This window comes from Lissotriton helveticus, chromosome 1_2 (assembly GCF_964261635.1).
Source record: "Lissotriton helveticus chromosome 1_2, aLisHel1.1, whole genome shotgun sequence".
Classification (NCBI taxonomy): Eukaryota; Metazoa; Chordata; class Amphibia; order Caudata; family Salamandridae; genus Lissotriton; species Lissotriton helveticus.
The window spans coordinates 319390838-319405979 of record NC_136058.1 but is presented as its reverse complement, the minus strand read 5'-3'; the positions used below and the strand labels follow the sequence as shown (position 1 = coordinate 319405979).

Here is a 15142-nt window from a genome sequence, read left to right as displayed (position 1 = left end):
GATCAGCTGGGTCATCAAAAACACGCGTGCCTCTCCTGTCAGTTATGCGCATTTTTGCAGGGCCTGCAAAACTGAAGGCAATGTTGGCTTTTTTTAGTCTCTCTCTGAGTGCTAGGAAGCCTTTCCTAGTTTCCACCGTCATCTTCGAGAAGTCTTGGGTTATTATTATCTTGTGGTCATCCCACCTCACTGTTAGTCCTTTCCTCGCAAAGGCAAAAATGGCATCAGTGTGATATGCTCTCATTGGCTTGCATATGATGGGTCTCGGACCTTTCCCCTGCGTTTGTTTCGTTGCTGGTACCCTATATGCTTTGTCTATCTCGAAGGGTCTGTCGAATTTGAGGCCGGTCAGTTCGGGTAGTAGGATTTCCAGCATTGCCGCGCACGAACCTGTGGCTTCCTCCTCATCTTCAGGCACTCCCAAGAGCCTGATGTTCCCCTTCCTGTTTCTGTCCTCCTGTTCTGCAAACATTCTCTGTAGGTTGCTGGTCGCCTTAGCTACATAGTGCATGTCTCGGTCTGTTCTGGCTGTGCTGTCTTCTATGTCACTTATTCTCTTTTCCGCTACATCGACCCTGCTAGAAATTTTGTTCTGATCCGCACGTATGGCTGTAAGCTCTAGCTGTATATTGTCGATGGAATTTTTTGTTGCTTTGGCCAGGTCATTGGCTTCCGTGATTTTTTTGAGGAGTAAATCCATTGCTGTGTCGTTTGTTGGGTTGATTTTCAGCTTAATTGGCGACTCCGACACTTCCTTCCTTAGTTTCTTGTTGTCACAGGCTATCTTGTCATCCCTGCCAGCCATTTTGTCAAACCCTCTTCTCGCGAGGTGTATAGACAACCTGTCTTTTTTTTGTTGGCCTATCTGTTGGCCTCCTTGATGTGGCCCGCTGCTGCCTGTTTGTTCGGTTGTCCTGTCTTTCGTGGTTTCGCTGAAAGTGAACCTGCTGGGCCACCTTATTGTTCTTGTTCTGGTTTTACTGGACGCCAGGACTCCCTTTGTGCGCTTCTGCTGTGTGTCGTCTTGTGAGTTTGCTGCTCCTGCTATTGTGGCAACCCACTACCTGTTTGGTCTTCCTGCATGCGCTTCTGGGAGGGCTATGCTTAGGTTTCTTTTCTGCTGCTTCTGTTTGTCCGCCTTATATGGTCACTGCTTGGCTACCTCTACGTTAGTTGTATTGTCGATTTACCCCTTGTTTGGCTGCATTCTATGCTGCTCCGCGCCGTCATACACTCTTGGTTTGTATTGGGCCAGAACCGGCTCGCTCGATCCAGCCGACTTCGCCTTGGGTTTATGTTTAGCGGCGTGTCCCTTGCTTGCTTGGTTGACGGCGTGTATTGCGGGTTGCGGATGCTACGACTAGGTCTATGCAGTGGGTTGGCTGCCCAGAGGAGCGCCTGGGTTTGTCGTGTTATGCCACTAATTGCCGCAGCCTCGTAGCCAGCTTAATCTTTATCCTGTGACCTGGCTGTGTTTGCGCGGAGCTGGCTGCCCTCTGGTGAGGTCTCAAGATGGCCATCTCCCGAAGTAGGTGTAGTTTCGGTTTCGTTTCGTTTGCCCCTTTTTTTCTGTTGATGCTTGCTGTTGCTTGCTGCACGGCTTGCTCGGACCTACCCGCTGGGGGGGTCGGCACAGGTCGCTTAGCTGGTGCTTCGCTAGGCTGCTCACCTGCCGCTTGTAGTGCCAGCACGACCCGCTTCCTGCACCTTCCGCTTTCCCGTGTGTTCGGTTTTAGCGCCGTCTCGCCTTGTCTGTGCAGCCTTCGTGACGAAACTTGTGGCTTCCTTCTGGAGCCTCCTTCACCTAGTGTTGCTGTGGGCATATCCCAGGTGCTTGGGCCGAGCTTGCCCCTTCCAAGACGGCCGCCTTTCGGGGTCTCTTTCGGTTATTGTGCCGCGGAGTAGATTTTGGCCAGCTCCCTAGTTCCTCCTTGTGCCGTTCTCTACCTTTGATGTTCCGAGTTTGGATCGCCGCTCCTAGTGTTTATTCTGCCTCTCTGCGCTCTCCTTCTTTGGATCACTGGCGTGCCGCCCAACTCAAGATGGCTGTCTTGGGTCCTTGTAGTGGGGGTTGGTTTCAGTTTCGCGCTTTGTACGCACCTTAGGCTCACGGACTTATCGATCGCCGTTTTGTGGCCTGTCTTGTCTTGCCGGTGCTGCCTTTCCGCTTTGCGCATTGTTCGTCCTTTGTCCTTCTGCGCGTTGCTTGGAGGATTGTTTTGCAGCGTGTGGTGGTCTATACGTAATCTTCCCCTGCTTACGCCGCCATCTTAGCTGTGCTGGCACTTTTTGCCTTCTTGCGGTTCCGCCCTGCCGTCTCTATTGTTCTGCTTCGTCTCTTCTTGTGCCCCAAATGTTCCCACGGCCGCCGCTACCTTTTTTGTAGGGATTCCGGGCAGTTTCGCTGTTGAACTCGCCGTTGTTTGTTACAGAGTTGCGGAGCTCTTGGACTTAGGCGTCTGCCTGCGTTGCCATCCAAGCCACGCATCTAGCCTCTGCTCTAAAAAGTTTAATTGCAACACTTCACTCCGTCTTTTGCATGTGAACTTTTATCAGGAAAAGTGCCACTTAAGAGCACAGTGCTGATCGGCTGTTTAGCCTAATCTAAGAGACTCTGATCCAATCAGAGCAGTCGACATAAACGCTGTCCAAATTGTACCAGTCTCCCCACTGGTCGCTCTTCCATGCAGAAGGTTGTTAAAGCTATCCACTCTCCCCATGACTCCTACATTCTGGGAGTTCACCCTTTGCTACTGTAGCGTTCCCCGTTTGGCTTTGAATTACATGCTCATGCTAACACTCCAAACTTCTCAGTATCACTCTCTACTGATACCCTGGGATTTGTAGCTCTGTATTTGTACCCCTATCTAAAACTATCATCTGCGGGCCAGTGGCGCAATGGATAACGCGTCTGCCTACGGAGCAGAAGATTCCAGGTTCGACTCCTGGCTGGCTCGATTATTTATATAACTTTTTTCAACCAATAATAAAAACATTACAATGATCTATAAACATTATAAGGAAAATAAACTGATCTGTAAACTTCGTTACGCAAACTGCTAGCCATTTGAATTAAATGACATACTAGGAATTTACCGCCAGTATTTTTTATTTAAAAGTGGGCCATTCAGAGTTTCTCGAGAGGTCTGTTTTTAACTATAAAACAGATAACTGTCGATTTGCCAAAGAGCCCACTATTTTCATGGAACAACAAATGCTGCTCACCTGCCGCATATTTTCTTGAGTGTGTTTTGCTCTTGTGCTGTGTGGCTGGTTCTGTGCGGGTGTCTGTCCGTTGCATTGTCGATGGTTTGGTTCATGTCTCCCGCTAGGATCAACAGCTCTCCCTGAGCGATGTTGCTGAGTTCGTTTTCCACATCCTCCCAGAATTCCCTGTCTGTTGAGTTCGGGCAGTATATGTTGGCTACATGTATGGTTTCTTCCCCTCTCTTAAGGCATGTGGTTAGCCTTCTTCCCTTTGTGTCCGCTCGGTAGTCGTGTAGCGTGAGTTTGGCTTTTTTGCTGATAATGGTTATCACCCCCACTTTCTTGTTTGCCGCTGGTGAGCACACTATCTCGCCTATCCATCTTGCCTTGAGGCGATTCGCGTCTTCCACTGAGAACCTAGTTTCTTGGAGGACATTTATGTCTCCCTTGAGTTTGTTTAAATAATCTTGTGTTTTCCGGCGTTTTATGTGGTGGTTGAGGCCCTTGACATTTAGGGATACTATTTTGATGTCCGAGGCTATTTGTGTTTAGGTTGGTATGATCATGGTGGTCTGTGTTTCTCGCTTGCTCTCGCGCAGATACTAGAGTTTGGCCCCGCTTTTCACTCTGTGCTCATGCGGACTGTTTGCCCCAGTCTGTGATCGGTCCTCCCCCCTCGGGATTGATTTAGAGTGTGGAAAGGGTTGTAGATAGAGAGAAGGGAAGAGAGAAAGTGTCTCCACAAGATTGCAATTGTTCGTGCTGCTTGGCTCCCTGCCCCGCCCGCGCCCCCCCACCCCCTGTCAATGTACTGTAAACGTGCGACAGCAACGGTCCTCCCGCCCCATTCCCCCGTGTCCACTTCACCCTGCCCTCCCCTGTAGGCACTGTCCACATTTAGTAAAGGATATGTCAATGGATATGCCAGACGGTTGGTAGTGTTCGGTCTTCCCTGAGAGTCATCGTACTTTTAGGATTAGTTCAGTCTTGGCTACTCCATGCCGAGGTGGCCGTTTGAGGTAGCTACGTTGTCTGAGGTAGTTTTAGGTGGTATCGTATCTGATCAATGCTCCTGTTGGCCGTGTGTGTCTTTCCAGTGTCCTCCTTCAGATTCGTAGTACTTTAGGAGTAGATCAGTTTTGGCTACGCCATGCCGAGGTGGCCGTTTGAGGTAGCTGCGTTGTCTGAGGTAGTCTGAGGTGATGTCTGATCAATGTTCCTGCTGGCCGTGTTATCTTATCAGTGTCTCCCTGCTGCGCCGCCTTCCGAGCCCTCCGACGATGCTCTTCTCTTGGCCACTCCTGGGCCCTGTGCGTCCATTTCCTCCGGTTCTGGTCCCTGAAGGTATCTTCGTAGATCAGCTGGGTCATCAAAAACACGCGTGCCTCTCCTGTCAGTTATGCGCATTTTTGCAGGGCCTGCAAAACTGAAGGCAATGTTGGCTTTTTTTAGTCTCTCTCTGAGTGCTAGGAAGCCTTTCCTAGTTTCCACCGTCATCTTCGAGAAGTCTTGGGTTATTATTATCTTGTGGTCATCCCACCTCACTGTTAGTCCTTTCCTCGCAAAGGCAAAAATGGCATCAGTGTGATATGCTCTCATTGGCTTGCATATGATGGGTCTCGGACCTTTCCCCTGCGTTTGTTTCGTTGCTGGTACCCTATATGCTTTGTCTATCTCGAAGGGTCTGTCGAATTTGAGGCCGGTCAGTTCGGGTAGTAGGATTTCCAGCATTGCCGCGCACGAACCTGTGGCTTCCTCCTCATCTTCGGGCACTCCCAAGAGCCTGATGTTCCCCTTCCTGTTTCTGTCCTCCTGTTCTGCAAACATTCTCTGTAGGTTGCTGGTCGCCTTAGCTACATAGTGCATGTCTCGGTCTGTTCTGGCTGTGCTGTCTTCTATGTCACTTATTCTCTTTTCCGCTACATCGACCCTGCTAGAAATTTTGTTCTGATCCGCACGTATGGCTGTAAGCTCTAGCTGTATATTGTCGATGGAATTTTTTGTTGCTTTGGCCAGGTCATTGGCTTCCGTGATTTTTTTGAGGAGTAAATCCATTGCTGTGTCGTTTGTTGGGTTGATTTTCAGCTTAATTGGCGACTCCGACACTTCCTTCCTTAGTTTCTTGTTGTCACAGGCTATCTTGTCATCCCTGCCAGCCATTTTGTCAAACCCTCTTCTCGCGAGGTGTATAGACAACCTGTCTTTTTTTTGTTGGCCTATCTGTTGGCCTCCTTGATGTGGCCCGCTGCTGCCTGTTTGTTCGGTTGTCCTGTCTTTCGTGGTTTCGCTGAAAGTGAACCTGCTGGGCCACCTTATTGTTCTTGTTCTGGTTTTACTGGACGCCAGGACTCCCTTTGTGCGCTTCTGCTGTGTGTCGTCTTGTGAGTTTGCTGCTCCTGCTATTGTGGCAACCCACTACCTGTTTGGTCTTCCTGCATGCGCTTCTGGGAGGGCTATGCTTAGGTTTCTTTTCTGCTGCTTCTGTTTGTCCGCCTTATATGGTCACTGCTTGGCTACCTCTACGTTAGTTGTATTGTCGATTTACCCCTTGTTTGGCTGCATTCTATGCTGCTCCGCGCCGTCATACACTCTTGGTTTGTATTGGGCCAGAACCGGCTCGCTCGATCCAGCCGACTTCGCCTTGGGTTTATGTTTAGCGGCGTGTCCCTTGCTTGCTTGGTTGACGGCGTGTATTGCGGGTTGCGGATGCTACGACTAGGTCTATGCAGTGGGTTGGCTGCCCAGAGGAGCGCCTGGGTTTGTCGTGTTATGCCACTAATTGCCGCAGCCTCGTAGCCAGCTTAATCTTTATCCTGTGACCTGGCTGTGTTTGCGCGGAGCTGGCTGCCCTCTGGTGAGGTCTCAAGATGGCCATCTCCCGAAGTAGGTGTAGTTTCGGTTTCGTTTCGTTTGCCCCTTTTTTTCTGTTGATGCTTGCTGTTGCTTGCTGCACGGCTTGCTCGGACCTACCCGCTGGGGGGGTCGGCACAGGTCGCTTAGCTGGTGCTTCGCTAGGCTGCTCACCTGCCGCTTGTAGTGCCAGCACGACCCGCTTCCTGCACCTTCCGCTTTCCCGTGTGTTCGGTTTTAGCGCCGTCTCGCCTTGTCTGTGCAGCCTTCGTGACGAAACTTGTGGCTTCCTTCTGGAGCCTCCTTCACCTAGTGTTGCTGTGGGCATATCCCAGGTGCTTGGGCCGAGCTTGCCCCTTCCAAGACGGCCGCCTTTCGGGGTCTCTTTCGGTTATTGTGCCGCGGAGTAGATTTTGGCCAGCTCCCTAGTTCCTCCTTGTGCCGTTCTCTACCTTTGATGTTCCGAGTTTGGATCGCCGCTCCTAGTGTTTATTCTGCCTCTCTGCGCTCTCCTTCTTTGGATCACTGGCGTGCCGCCCAACTCAAGATGGCTGTCTTGGGTCCTTGTAGTGGGGGTTGGTTTCAGTTTCGCGCTTTGTACGCACCTTAGGCTCACGGACTTATCGATCGCCGTTTTGTGGCCTGTCTTGTCTTGCCGGTGCTGCCTTTCCGCTTTGCGCATTGTTCGTCCTTTGTCCTTCTGCGCGTTGCTTGGAGGATTGTTTTGCAGCGTGTGGTGGTCTATACGTAATCTTCCCCTGCTTACGCCGCCATCTTAGCTGTGCTGGCACTTTTTGCCTTCTTGCGGTTCCGCCCTGCCGTCTCTATTGTTCTGCTTCGTCTCTTCTTGTGCCCCAAATGTTCCCACGGCCGCCGCTACCTTTTTTGTAGGGATTCCGGGCAGTTTCGCTGTTGAACTCGCCGTTGTTTGTTACAGAGTTGCGGAGCTCTTGGACTTAGGCGTCTGCCTGCGTTGCCATCCAAGCCACGCATCTAGCCTCTGCTCTAAAAAGTTTAATTGCAACACTTCACTCCGTCTTTTGCATGTGAACTTTTATCAGGAAAAGTGCCACTTAAGAGCACAGTGCTGATCGGCTGTTTAGCCTAATCTAAGAGACTCTGATCCAATCAGAGCAGTCGACATAAACGCTGTCCAAATTGTACCAGTCTCCCCACTGGTCGCTCTTCCATGCAGAAGGTTGTTAAAGCTATCCACTCTCCCCATGACTCCTACATTCTGGGAGTTCACCCTTTGCTACTGTAGCGTTCCCCGTTTGGCTTTGAATTACATGCTCATGCTAACACTCCAAACTTCTCAGTATCACTCTCTACTGATACCCTGGGATTTGTAGCTCTGTATTTGTACCCCTATCTAAAACTATCATCTGCGGGCCAGTGGCGCAATGGATAACGCGTCTGCCTACGGAGCAGAAGATTCCAGGTTCGACTCCTGGCTGGCTCGATTATTTATATAACTTTTTTCAACCAATAATAAAAACATTACAATGATCTATAAACATTATAAGGAAAATAAACTGATCTGTAAACTTCGTTACGCAAACTGCTAGCCATTTGAATTAAATGACATACTAGGAATTTACCGCCAGTATTTTTTATTTAAAAGTGGGCCATTCAGAGTTTCTCGAGAGGTCTGTTTTTAACTATAAAACAGATAACTGTCGATTTGCCAAAGGGCCCACTATTTTCATGGAACAACAAATGCTGCTCACCTGCCGCATATTTTCTTGAGTGTGTTTTGCTCTTGTGCTGTGTGGCTGGTTCTGTGCGGGTGTCTGTCCGTTGCATTGTCGATGGTTTGGTTCATGTCTCCCGCTAGGATCAACAGCTCTCCCTGAGCGATGTTGCTGAGTTCGTTTTCCACATCCTCCCAGAATTCCCTGTCTGTTGAGTTCGGGCAGTATATGTTGGCTACATGTATGGTTTCTTCCCCTCTCTTAAGGCATGTGGTTAGCCTTCTTCCCTTTGTGTCCGCTCGGTAGTCGTGTAGCGTGAGTTTGGCTTTTTTGCTGATAATGGTTATCACCCCCACTTTCTTGTTTGCCGCTGGTGAGCACACTATCTCGCCTATCCATCTTGCCTTGAGGCGATTCGCGTCTTCCACTGAGAACCTAGTTTCTTGGAGGACATTTATGTCTCCCTTGAGTTTGTTTAAATAATCTTGTGTTTTCCGGCGTTTTATGTGGTGGTTGAGGCCCTTGACATTTAGGGATACTATTTTGATGTCCGAGGCTATTTGTCTTTAGGTTGGTATGATCATGGTGGTCTGTGTTTCTCGCTTGCTCTCGCGCAGATACTAGAGTTTGGCCCCGCTTTTCACTCTGTGCTCATGCTGACTGTTTGCCCCAGTCTGTGATCGGTCCTCCCCCCTCGGGATTGATTTAGAGTGTGGAAAGGGTTGTAGATAGAGAGAAGGGAAGAGAGAAAGTGTCTCCACAAGATTGCAATTGTTCGTGCTGCTTGGCTCCCTGCCCCGCCCGCGCCCCCCCACCCCCTGTCAATGTACTGTAAACGTGCGACAGCAACGGTCCTCCCGCCCCATTCCCCCGTGTCCACTTCACCCTGCCCTCCCCTGTAGGCACTGTCCACATTTAGTAAAGGATATGTCAATGGATATGCCAGACGGTTGGTAGTGTTCGGTCTTCCCTGAGAGTCATCGTACTTTTAGGATTAGTTCAGTCTTGGCTACTCCATGCCGAGGTGGCCGTTTGAGGTAGCTACGTTGTCTGAGGTAGTTTTAGGTGGTATCGTATCTGATCAATGCTCCTGTTGGCCGTGTGTGTCTTTCCAGTGTCCTCCTTCAGATTCGTAGTACTTTAGGAGTAGATCAGTTTTGGCTACGCCATGCCGAGGTGGCCGTTTGAGGTAGCTGCGTTGTCTGAGGTAGTCTGAGGTGATGTCTGATCAATGTTCCTGCTGGCCGTGTTATCTTATCAGTGTCTCCCTGCTGCGCCGCCTTCCGAGCCCTCCGACGATGCTCTTCTCTTGGCCACTCCTGGGCCCTGTGCGTCCATTTCCTCCGGTTCTGGTCCCTGAAGGTATCTTCGTAGATCAGCTGGGTCATCAAAAACACGCGTGCCTCTCCTGTCAGTTATGCGCATTTTTGCAGGGCCTGCAAAACTGAAGGCAATGTTGGCTTTTTTTAGTCTCTCTCTGAGTGCTAGGAAGCCTTTCCTAGTTTCCACCGTCATCTTCGAGAAGTCTTGGGTTATTATTATCTTGTGGTCATCCCACCTCACTGTTAGTCCTTTCCTCGCAAAGGCAAAAATGGCATCAGTGTGATATGCTCTCATTGGCTTCCATATGATGGGTCTCGGACCTTTCCCCTGCGTTTGTTTCGTTGCTGGTACCCTATATGCTTTGTCTATCTCGAAGGGTCTGTCGAATTTGAGGCCGGTCAGTTCGGGTAGTAGGATTTCCAGCATTGCCGCGCACGAACCTGTGGCTTCCTCCTCATCTTCGGGCACTCCCAAGAGCCTGATGTTCCCCTTCCTGTTTCTGTCCTCCTGTTCTGCAAACATTCTCTGTAGGTTGCTGGTCGCCTTAGCTACATAGTGCATGTCTCGGTCTGTTCTGGCTGTGCTGTCTTCTATGTCACTTATTCTCTTTTCCGCTACATCGACCCTGCTAGAAATTTTGTTCTGATCCGCACGTATGGCTGTAAGCTCTAGCTGTATATTGTCGATGGAATTTTTTGTTGCTTTGGCCAGGTCATTGGCTTCCGTGATTTTTTTGAGGAGTAAATCCATTGCTGTGTCGTTTGTTGGGTTGATTTTCAGCTTAATTGGCGACTCCGACACTTCCTTCCTTAGTTTCTTGTTGTCACAGGCTATCTTGTCATCCCTGCCAGCCATTTTGTCAAACCCTCTTCTCGCGAGGTGTATAGACAACCTGTCTTTTTTTTGTTGGCCTATCTGTTGGCCTCCTTGATGTGGCCCGCTGCTGCCTGTTTGTTCGGTTGTCCTGTCTTTCGTGGTTTCGCTGAAAGTGAACCTGCTGGGCCACCTTATTGTTCTTGTTCTGGTTTTACTGGACGCCAGGACTCCCTTTGTGCGCTTCTGCTGTGTGTCGTCTTGTGAGTTTGCTGCTCCTGCTATTGTGGCAACCCACTACCTGTTTGGTCTTCCTGCATGCGCTTCTGGGAGGGCTATGCTTAGGTTTCTTTTCTGCTGCTTCTGTTTGTCCGCCTTATATGGTCACTGCTTGGCTACCTCTACGTTAGTTGTATTGTCGATTTACCCCTTGTTTGGCTGCATTCTATGCTGCTCCGCGCCGTCATACACTCTTGGTTTGTATTGGGCCAGAACCGGCTCGCTCGATCCAGCCGACTTCGCCTTGGGTTTATGTTTAGCGGCGTGTCCCTTGCTTGCTTGGTTGACGGCGTGTATTGCGGGTTGCGGATGCTACGACTAGGTCTATGCAGTGGGTTGGCTGCCCAGAGGAGCGCCTGGGTTTGTCGTGTTATGCCACTAATTGCCGCAGCCTCGTAGCCAGCTTAATCTTTATCCTGTGACCTGGCTGTGTTTGCGCGGAGCTGGCTGCCCTCTGGTGAGGTCTCAAGATGGCCATCTCCCGAAGTAGGTGTAGTTTCGGTTTCGTTTCGTTTGCCCCTTTTTTTCTGTTGATGCTTGCTGTTGCTTGCTGCACGGCTTGCTCGGACCTACCCGCTGGGGGGGTTGGCACAGGTCGCTTAGCTGGTGCTTCGCTAGGCTGCTCACCTGCCGCTTGTAGTGCCAGCACGACCCGCTTCCTGCACCTTCCGCTTTCCCGTGTGTTCGGTTTTAGCGCCGTCTCGCCTTGTCTGTGCAGCCTTCGTGACGAAACTTGTGGCTTCCTTCTGGAGCCTCCTTCACCTAGTGTTGCTGTGGGCATATCCCAGGTGCTTGGGCCGAGCTTGCCCCTTCCAAGACGGCCGCCTTTCGGGGTCTCTTTCGGTTATTGTGCCGCGGAGTAGATTTTGGCCAGCTCCCTAGTTCCTCCTTGTGCCGTTCTCTACCTTTGATGTTCCGAGTTTGGATCGCCGCTCCTAGTGTTTATTCTGCCTCTCTGCGCTCTCCTTCTTTGGATCACTGGCGTGCCGCCCAACTCAAGATGGCTGTCTTGGGTCCTTGTAGTGGGGGTTGGTTTCAGTTTCGCGCTTTGTACGCACCTTAGGCTCACGGACTTATCGATCGCCGTTTTGTGGCCTGTCTTGTCTTGCCGGTGCTGCCTTTCCGCTTTGCGCATTGTTCGTCCTTTGTCCTTCTGCGCGTTGCTTGGAGGATTGTTTTGCAGCGTGTGGTGGTCTATACGTAATCTTCCCCTGCTTACGCCGCCATCTTAGCTGTGCTGGCACTTTTTGCCTTCTTGCGGTTCCGCCCTGCCGTCTCTATTGTTCTGCTTCGTCTCTTCTTGTGCCCCAAATGTTCCCACGGCCGCCGCTACCTTTTTTGTAGGGATTCCGGGCAGTTTCGCTGTTGAACTCGCCGTTGTTTGTTACAGAGTTGCGGAGCTCTTGGACTTAGGCGTCTGCCTGCGTTGCCATCCAAGCCACGCATCTAGCCTCTGCTCTAAAAAGTTTAATTGCAACACTTCACTCCGTCTTTTGCATGTGAACTTTTATCAGGAAAAGTGCCACTTAGGAGCACAGTGCTGATCGGCTGTTTAGCCTAATCTAAGAGACTCTGATCCAATCAGAGCAGTCGACATAAACGCTGTCCAAATTGTACCAGTCTCCCCACTGGTCGCTCTTCCATGCAGAAGGTTGTTAAAGCTATCCACTCTCCCCATGACTCCTACATTCTGGGAGTTCACCCTTTGCTACTGTAGCGTTCCCCGTTTGGCTTTGAATTACATGCTCATGCTAACACTCCAAACTTCTCAGTATCACTCTCTACTGATACCCTGGGATTTGTAGCTCTGTATTTGTACCCCTATCTAAAATTATCATCTGCGGGCCAGTGGCGCAATGGATAACGCGTCTGCTTACGGAGCAGAAGATTCCAGGTTCGACTCCTGGCTGGCTCGATTATTTATATAACTTTTTTCAACCAATAATAAAAACATTACAATGATCTATAAACATTATAAGGAAAATAAACTGATCTGTAAACTTCGTTACGCAAACTGCTAGCCATTTGAATTAAATGACATACTAGGAATTTACCGCCAGTATTTTTTATTTAAAAGTGGGCCATTCAGAGTTTCTCGAGAGGTCTGTTTTTAACAGTAAAACAGATAACTGTCGATTTGCCAAAGGGCCCACTATTTTCATGGAACAACAAATGCTAGTGAATTTTTGAAAAAGCACCTTTACTGGCGCCGCCTCGAAGGCACGGACATAATGGCTGTCACGGATGCAGTTGCTAGTGACTTATTCCATTGAAACTGGGCAAAAGAACATGGCATCTGAGATACTGGTGCATGGCCACGGTTCTCGAAAAATAAATAACACATTTATTGTGTCTGCGGAACAGTCGTTCTTTCCAGTTGAGATTTATAATGTTGTGCGCAAACAGTTGTATTTCCCGCCACACAGCCCTGTGCACTTGCACTGCCGCGGAAAAGAACTAGTTAAGTCGCGACGCGAGTTCTGAATGGCTGCCCGACCAAATCGAAAAAACTTTGATCCAATCAGAGCATGGGACAAAATATACAAAGTGACATCACTAATCTTCGCCCAAGAGAGCAGAAGGATGTTAAGGTTGTTGTGCCTTTCATTGCTCGTACCTTCTGTGAGCTCCTTAAGGGCCAGATGTAGGTAAATTTTATTTTACCACCTCTTAAATACCGCATCATACCGACTCGGTATTTAAGAAGTGGTAAAATAAAAGTACCGAGATGTAGGTAAATACAGATGTGCATTTACCGATTCGGAAACAATCGGTATTTACCGCATCGGTAAATACCGATTGACACAAGGGTGCAGGGGGTGTCACTTTGACACCCTCTGGCACCCCCAAAAGAGGCTCGGGTGCCATGTGGCAGGCATACCTGCCCTAAGGGCAGGTCTGCCTGTCATATGGCATAGGTGTGCATGCACACATGTGCAAGCACACCAGAATCGGTATTTTACCATCAAATAGTATTTGATGGTAAAATACCGATTTTTTAATGCTTGTGGGACTCAGAAGAGTCCCACCTACATATCATTTTTCCCGATTCCGTGAAAATACCGACTCGGTATTTTACATAATCGGTAAATTTACCTATCGGTAAATTTACAGAGTCTGTAAAATACAGGGCCCTACATCTCAAATTGCATTTACCGGTCGGTAACGGCCGAATTCGGCCGTTACCGACCGGTAAATGCCTACCTACATCTGGCCCTAAGTGAGCCCTTTATACACCTCGGTATTTGACTCTTGCTACCCGCTTCACTCCTAATGTGAAAGAGCTATAATTTCTGCAGCTTCTCAACCTCTGTAGCGTGCATCAGGCGGGCAACTAGAGCCAAATTTCGGGGGGGAGGGGTGGGGGGCTAATTCTTCCACCTTAGACAGAGTGGCTGTACGAAGGGGTAGGCACACAACAAAAGCCTCATTTGCAAGTAAATGGTCTTTTAAAGACCTGTTCAGTACTCAGGTGCGGCTGCAATAAGATGCTCACCAGCCCGCGAAGCTGTCTCCGCCCGGACTGACGGACACGAGGGGGGGGGGGGGGGCTGAAGCCCCGTGAGCCCAATGGGTGTTGCGCGCCTGCCCCTCCCCCCTCATTCCTCAGCAACCCTCTCACCTCCCGGCAGGCGCTCTCAGCAGCATCACCTGCTGCCAGAGTCACCACAACCAGCTCCCAGGGCTGCTCCAGACGGGGCCCGGCCCTGGCTCTTCAGCCCAGGGGCCCCGGCCCGGCTCTGTCTGATGAGGGGGCCTTGCAGCGGGGACTGCACACGGGGAGGGGGGCGGGCGGGAGACTCTCCCACAAGCCGCCCGCCCCAGCCGGAGGAGAGAGCTGGGCTGCAAAGGTGAAGAGAGGAGGCAGGAAAAGCCCAGGCGTGTGAGGGTCTGAGAAAGAGGCGCTTTCTATTGTGAAGCAGAGGGAAAAAAAGTGGAGTTTGCAAAAGTCCTTCGAGCCGGATTTGAACCAGCGACCTAAGGATGACAGACACTCCACTACAGTCCTCCGCTCTACCAACTGAGCTATCAAAGGTTAGGATGGGTTGGGATGACAAGGCGCTATATGGGAGTGGTTCCGGACTGTACCCAACTAAGCACTTTCCTGTTTCTAAACACTTGATAAAGCTGCAAACTCGACAAATATTTAACTAATAGGGAAACGGCTGAGTCGTGACTGATTTTTGTAACGTGCTAGTCTGTTCAATAAGACTCTGCAGCCATGTGAGGTTGTAACGCTATTTATTTAAACTGTTTCCCTAAAGAGCGCGAGCCGATCTGTCCTTCGGTGCCGGCTTTCGCGCCTCTAATGCGAGGTGCGCGCGCAGCCGCCAAGATGGCCGCCTGCACGTCACGTCATGGCGTGACGTGAAACTAGTGTGCGACACTACATATCTCCCTTTTTTCCAAACAAAGAACATTTAACTTACAGTCCGCTGTCCATGTCAAAGTCTCGAAACCTTGCAGGTCTCACCACGGTTCTTCCTCTTCGGGTTACCTTTGCTGGGGTGGACGACGCCCCCCTCTCCTGGGTCTCTGTGCCAATCCTCCCCTCTCTCAGCGCCGCCGCGCTTCCATCAGTTCTCCTCACTTCCATTTCCATTGCAGCTTCTTGGCTGCCGTCAGGGTTTCTATCCCCGTCCTGTTCGCCTATCCTCTCCTGCAACTCTACACCGGGTTGTTCCTGCTACTCGTTAGATTCCTCCATGTCCTCCAGTTCTGCTCCACCTTGATGCCATCGTAAGACTTTGTTGCATCTGGCCATGCGGTCTTGGGACCACACATTCCCATCACTCAGCAAGGCCGCTCTGTCGTACACCTTCTTGACCGGCATAGGTTTACTGTACTTGCTGTCCCCTTTCCTCTGCAACGATGCCAACTTTACTCGCACCCACTCGCCTTCCTCCAGTTCAGTATTCTTCACATTCCTGCGTTTGTTGTAGTGTTTTGCATATATGGTCTGTGCCCTTTCCAAG

At 50.3% G+C, this 15142-nt stretch overlaps 4 non-coding genes across 4 annotated transcripts; 3 read left to right on the top strand and 1 right to left on the bottom strand.

The window, feature by feature from the left end:
• The first annotated feature begins 2884 nt into the window (after positions 1–2884).
• On the top strand, positions 2885–2957 carry TRNAR-ACG (transfer RNA arginine (anticodon ACG)). Its single transcript has one exon. It is a non-coding gene; the product is annotated as a tRNA-Arg (tRNA).
• Positions 2958–7446: 4489 nt separating this feature from the next.
• Positions 7447–7519, top strand: TRNAR-ACG (transfer RNA arginine (anticodon ACG)). The gene has a single exon. It is a non-coding gene; the product is annotated as a tRNA-Arg (tRNA).
• Positions 7520–12008: 4489 nt separating this feature from the next.
• On the top strand, positions 12009–12081 carry TRNAR-ACG (transfer RNA arginine (anticodon ACG)). Its single transcript has one exon. It is a non-coding gene; the product is annotated as a tRNA-Arg (tRNA).
• A 2035-nt stretch (positions 12082–14116) lies between these two features.
• Positions 14117–14202, bottom strand: TRNAY-GUA (transfer RNA tyrosine (anticodon GUA)). The gene is given in 2 exon segments: positions 14117–14152; positions 14166–14202. It is a non-coding gene; the product is annotated as a tRNA-Tyr (tRNA).
• Positions 14203–15142: the final 940 nt, after the last annotated feature.